We start from the raw sequence: 6000 nt of genomic DNA, 5'->3' as shown, positions 1-6000 counted from the left end.
GCGTATTATCCCCTCTTGTATCACCCCTCTATGTATTAATCCCTCTGTGTATGTACTGCTCGCCTCAGCCAGCTCTCGACTCTGTTTGACGAAGAGTGCCGACTGTACCCTTCGGCGAAAAGTATTATAGCCAACGTTCTGGCGAAAACAGGAAGTGAGGAAAACGTTTGAGCTTCGGGGAGGTGAGTTTTACCATTTTAAAAATTCGTCTCGCATTTTTATGAATATATAATATTAAAGTGTATTTGACCAAATTTGAAAGTCTATTATCGATACTGTCAGATTTTACTCAATGGTTATATTTTGATTGGCGTGAAGCAGTGTTTCTGCCCTGAAAGCAGTGAAAGCACACAAAGTATGGTTGCTATGTGACAGGCAGCATACGCCATCGACTCTGGGAAATCTCGTCCTACTTTTTCGCATAATATCGTGCAATTATCAACCACGCTCCAAATCTGCCAAAAGTATAACACCTGTGAAGCTCATTTTACATGTAATATGAAAAAGCCATAGTTTATCAGACGGCGTGCCGCGTTTCGTGTCTGTGTTTCTCTTTGTCTGTGATAAAAATTTAACCAAACTATAAAAAACTTTCTATCTAAAATTGCCATTCATATATTTTAAACATTTTATCAAGCATTTTTTGTTTGAAATTCGATTCATTGATTTTTCTGAATCATCCCTGGTCCAACCTTAAGTTCAATGGAAGAAAGAAAACGTATCTAAAATAATGTTGAAGCCAACCCATATGGCCGTAAGCTAAGGGACGGACCATTAGATCTTGGGAGGGGGGTGGTCTAAAACAGAAGAAAAAAAAATTTCAGAGCAGAAAGTTAGGAAAAAAAATCTTCAAACTAGTTTGCAAAATAAAAAAAACATAAATAAGAAGACAAACGCATAAAAAAAAATCTGCAAAAGTCTTTAAAATCTTGAATTTCTTTTAGATTATACCGACAGGAAGCAACTTTCTGTATATTTTAGTACATCCTCCAGGCACATTTTTAATTTTAATTTATACATTTAGAGTGACTGTATCCCTTATACTGGAAGTTGTGATTATCTTATTTTTTCAGGACTTTTGTATTCTGATCACTTGAAAATTATAAAATTATAGAGCCTGTTTTCTACTTGTTTCCTGCGTACAAACTAAGCAGGTACACTAGGTAAAACATTGAAACTATGGTATGGTTGTCAAGACAGAAAGTTGTATTTGCCTTTTAAGATAAAGGTAAACAGATGCAGGCCACATCAGGTTCATTTTTTTCACAGCATTTTATTGCAATGATGAATGCAAGAATAGGTGAACAAGTAGAAACACTTCAATAATGATAAAACAACATATCAAGTCATTATGTATTATTTTGCTTTTAAAAAGTCATTTTCAATTCTTTTTTCTCAAAAAACAGCCTCAAAAAACAACAGTAACACATTTTTAACATACAACAATACACTACGTAGAATGCCATCTATCCAACAAATCCCAACACAAAAGGGTTGAACTTTGAAAGTTTCTCGATAGCAAATACTGAACAAATCTGCATGAATAATCGTTTGTGTGTAGCAAATGCTGAATGACATTATCTGAAGAATTTTTCCACCACAAAAAAGAGCATGATTTAAACAAATCTTAAGGGACTTACGTAGCAAATTTCAAAGAAATTGGACAAGCCCTTTCAGAGAATACAGATTTTTTGACCATGAATGGCATAAATTGCCCTAAAAAGACAAATATTGAAATTTCACCACATCTATACACATCCAATCAATTTGGACATGCTGCTACAGAGAAATAGATCTTTTGATCAAAAAAGGGCAACAATTGCTCTAAAAACACAAATATGCAAATTTCACTATATTTTGCAAACAGCTTCTCAGCTTGTCAAAATCAATTGTAAATCATGAGATATGCATGATGTTTGGTAGGGTGAATGTAGGCATTTCACCACGCAGTAGAAAGGGAAGCCAGGAAACCAAAATAGTCAATTTTCAAAACTATAGGAAGCTACTGAGGAGCAAGAAGACCATGTTTCAGAGGAAGATGTGTAATCTGAAAAAAATGCTCCCCAAGTGCCACCAAATAACACCATTTTAATCTCTATTTTTCAAAAGCTCCAACAGCAGGAGGGGGGACACCCCCCTCCTGACCTCCCCCGGCAAAAATACTCCCCAAATGCCACCAAATAACACCATTTTAATCTCTATTTTTCAAAAGCTCCAACGGCAGGAGGGGGGACACCCCCCTCCTGACCTCCCCCCGCAAAAATACTCCCCAAGTGCCACCAAATAACACCATTATTTGGTGGCACTTGGGGAGTATTTTTCCCTATTTTTCAAAAGCTCTAAACGCTTGCAGCGGCCGCTTGTGGTGCTTCGCACCACATCTTTGCCCTCTTTATCTTCAGACTGCGACGAACTAAAAAAAAATTATAAATCTGAAAATTTACTCTGAAAAAAAAAATTTGCACAGCTAATCTCAATTGGAAAAAAAATTTTTAGAAATTTACAATAGTAAAAAAAAATTTTCACAATTTCATTGTGACCACCCCCCTCCCAAGGTCTAATGGTCCATCCCTAACAGACTTGGAATAGCCGAGCTTACTCTGGTGATCGATATGGCGGTCTGCAGATAGATACTATACTGCTGCAAATATTTATCTCTCTTGTGAATTGGGAATACACCTGCTTTTAATCTGATAGATGCACGCAAATGCAATTTAACATAATTTGATCCATTTTTCGCGTTAAACATTTTTGTGACTTTTAATTTCTAGAAATGTAATGGTTCAACCTATAAGAGGTCGGATGCCTCTTTTGCGAACTTTTCAGTTGCAACTTCTGCCGCCTGCGAGTCATGTTGATTGGGTAATAAAGTTTTTGAGGGAGGAGAAGTCTGTTCCCCAGTCGAGGGGTTGAAAGACAGACATTCCCAAAAAATGATTATAATAATGATAAGCAAATTGAAATGACTCTTATTCAAGAGGTAAAAACTTTAGTGCCAAACAAAATTATTATTTTGTTGCATAAAATTTGACCTAGCTACAGAGGAAATAAATAGTTCTGGAATTTTGAAAACAGGAGAAAAAAGAAGCCAGGAGATCTGATGTTTTGTATAAAGTTGCATGATTTACACATCTTTCTCAACCAACTTATGACTGCTTGTCATGCTAAAGGGTGGATCCAACAAATATTTTAATCTTGGATTAACATATTAAAAATTGAATGAATGTTTGCAAAATAGAGTTTTTGAGCAAAATACGCAGTGTTATGTGCAGTGCCACGTTAATTCTCACGTTGACGTCATTTTGCTATTATTATGACTGGCTGTAATTAGAACAGCCTAGAATATTCATTTCTGGAATAATCTTCATGGTTATGTTTACCATACGTGGATTATTCTTGGAAATGCAACTTGCATATCAAAGAAAACTTTGTGGACACATCCTAATGATAAGAATTTCAGGAATTACTTAGGGAACTATAATTAGTGATTAGGTAATGTCAGAACTTTCTGGAAAAGTTCACTGGACTTTCATCCTGTGTTCAGACGAGTTTCATGTAATCAAGCTAATGATGGACTTACTTTTTTACACAACAGTCTGTCCCAACTCAATCACTGGGAGATTGTTTTAGGGGAGTTTTGTGCGTCCCAGTTGAGTTCAGCACAGGGCCATAAGGCATCATAACTCATAACAACAATGTAAAATTTATGTCTAGTATTAATAAATTTATGATATGAAAATATTGTTGATAAAAAATGTAATATTTCTGTCATTATGGTAATATATACTTACAAAAGTACCAACTGCACTTAAATCCTGAACAATGATCAGCATTAATGGTAAATTCACTCAGTTGCAGTACATACCTTCTGAAAGAATGTCTATAGTCACAGTTGTAGCATATGCACAGTAATGAGCAGTCACAGTACTGCCTCTGCAGTCTCTCTTTACTTACAGGCCTAAGTTTGGTCCTTTATTTCAAAATTTAACCTTTTTGCAGCAAGATTTGACAGACAAAAACAACATCAGACTATGCGAGCGGTCTGTTGAAACTGCTTCATTATCTTAAAAACAGCTATCAGTTTCACTGATGAGACCATATACACAAACAGAGCTTGAATCAGACTCTGAGGCAACATGGAAATCCATACAGGGGTGACCTTATTTAGGTTTGATGGAATTCCAGTAATTTTTAATTTTTTCTCATTTTTGATCAAAAATATGTTTCTGAGAAACTAATTGTGTCATAAATATTAACTTGGTGTACAGTACTTCAAATTGTAGTGAAATTGACAAGATTGTGTTTTGGGGGAAATTTTGCCATGTTAGGTCAATAAATAATCCCCTTAGATAATCTATTCATCTGTGTGCTTTAAAATTTGATTTGGCCATGGTTTGGCAATAGAAAAGGTTTGACATAAAATCATACCATGAAACAAAACTCTTGTCCCAGCGATTTTCCAGTTTTTACACTACTGGATAACCTGATGTGCAGTAACCTGATGTGCAGTATTGGGTAATAAATTCCCTGAACACATTTGGAGTATGCATTATCATACATGGAAGTCAAAATGTGAATTTCACAGCACCAGTCAAAACAGAGTCAAACACTTTTTAATAGAGACTTTATTGCAGAATGTCTAATTGCATACAAATAAGACTAAAGTGGAAAAGGCACAAGCAACTGACAAAATAAATTATCTATATACTGACTACAGTTGATCCTTTGCAGCAGTCTCAGCCTTCAAACACACAGATATTTCACATTTATGAAAATAAAAATTTAATTTTATAAACATAAAGAAACTAAATTTTTCAAGCCTTTCTACAACACAGTGTATCAACTGATATTAAGCAGATATACTGTCACAGAACAGAATCTAAATAATAATAATGACCCTGTCCATACACAGGAATGCTAGTCATTCTTTCTTGACAGACTTCACCATCCCCTCAGTCAAGACTGCCATACACCTTTACTACTGTTTTACTTCTACTATACAGTCTCTTTGTCTGATTAGCTTTACATTTAACATTGCTTTATAACCAGCAGTAAAATCTCAAAGGGACAAAGTCGGCCATTTTTTATGAATTTTGTTTGGTGCAAGATATTACTTATATTGTTTGACATGTTGAAAGATACTGACTAAATGGGTGACCAGGTATCTATTCGACCCCGGTTTTAGACAAATTAAATGAAACCATGGCTAAAAGGAATTAATGGTCATGACCATTAATTCATTTTCGCCATGGTTTCATGTATTGTGTCTAAAACCGGGGTCAAATAGATACCTGGTCACCCATTCAATCAGTATCTTTCAACATGTCAAACAATATAAGTAGTATCTCGTATTGTTATGTAGGTCATTTCCCCCACACTCATCATGACCTGAGTTCAATTAGTCTAGAACATTCTCAAGGTCACTGCCCTGATGACCTCACAACCTTGAATTCAATTAGTCATGTTTGGAATGTTCTGGAAAGTTGATTAGTTGTGTAAGGGAGATAATTTTAGAACAGTAATTAGCATGTCAATAAAAGTTCTAGATTGTTCTTATATGCCTTTATAAAAGGGACGTGCACAGCTTCCAGTCAGACTTTTGGGATCGTGTCTCTTGTGTGTTACTATAAACTCCAGCAGTAGTCATTCTCAAGACTTTTCAAGACCTTCACTGTCAACGCTGGATTTATACTGTGGACTTTGTGCAGCTGCAAGCCTGCAAGGACTGTTCATTCATTCAACTGACTGTTACAACTCTGAGACTGGAGCTTTGCCGTCCCAGCTGAGATAAGTAGTCTGTACACTTTTAAAGCTTGTACTCTATCCCTGACTTAGCAATAGTTTTTTTTCGTAATAAATTTTGTTTAAACGTTAACTGCTGAGTTCACCCTTTTGTTCGTTTTCTCTGCACGTAACAAATTGGGGGCTCGTCCGGGATACGAATATTTTGAGCCGTTTGACAACATTTTGACAGCCTTTTCAAAACTACTGTATACTGTG

This window comes from Ptychodera flava, chromosome 16, assembly GCF_041260155.1.
Source record: "Ptychodera flava strain L36383 chromosome 16, AS_Pfla_20210202, whole genome shotgun sequence".
In the NCBI taxonomy this organism is placed as follows: domain Eukaryota; kingdom Metazoa; phylum Hemichordata; class Enteropneusta; family Ptychoderidae; genus Ptychodera; species Ptychodera flava.
The sequence above is the reverse complement of the archived record's forward strand: the minus strand, read 5'-3'. Positions refer to the sequence as shown.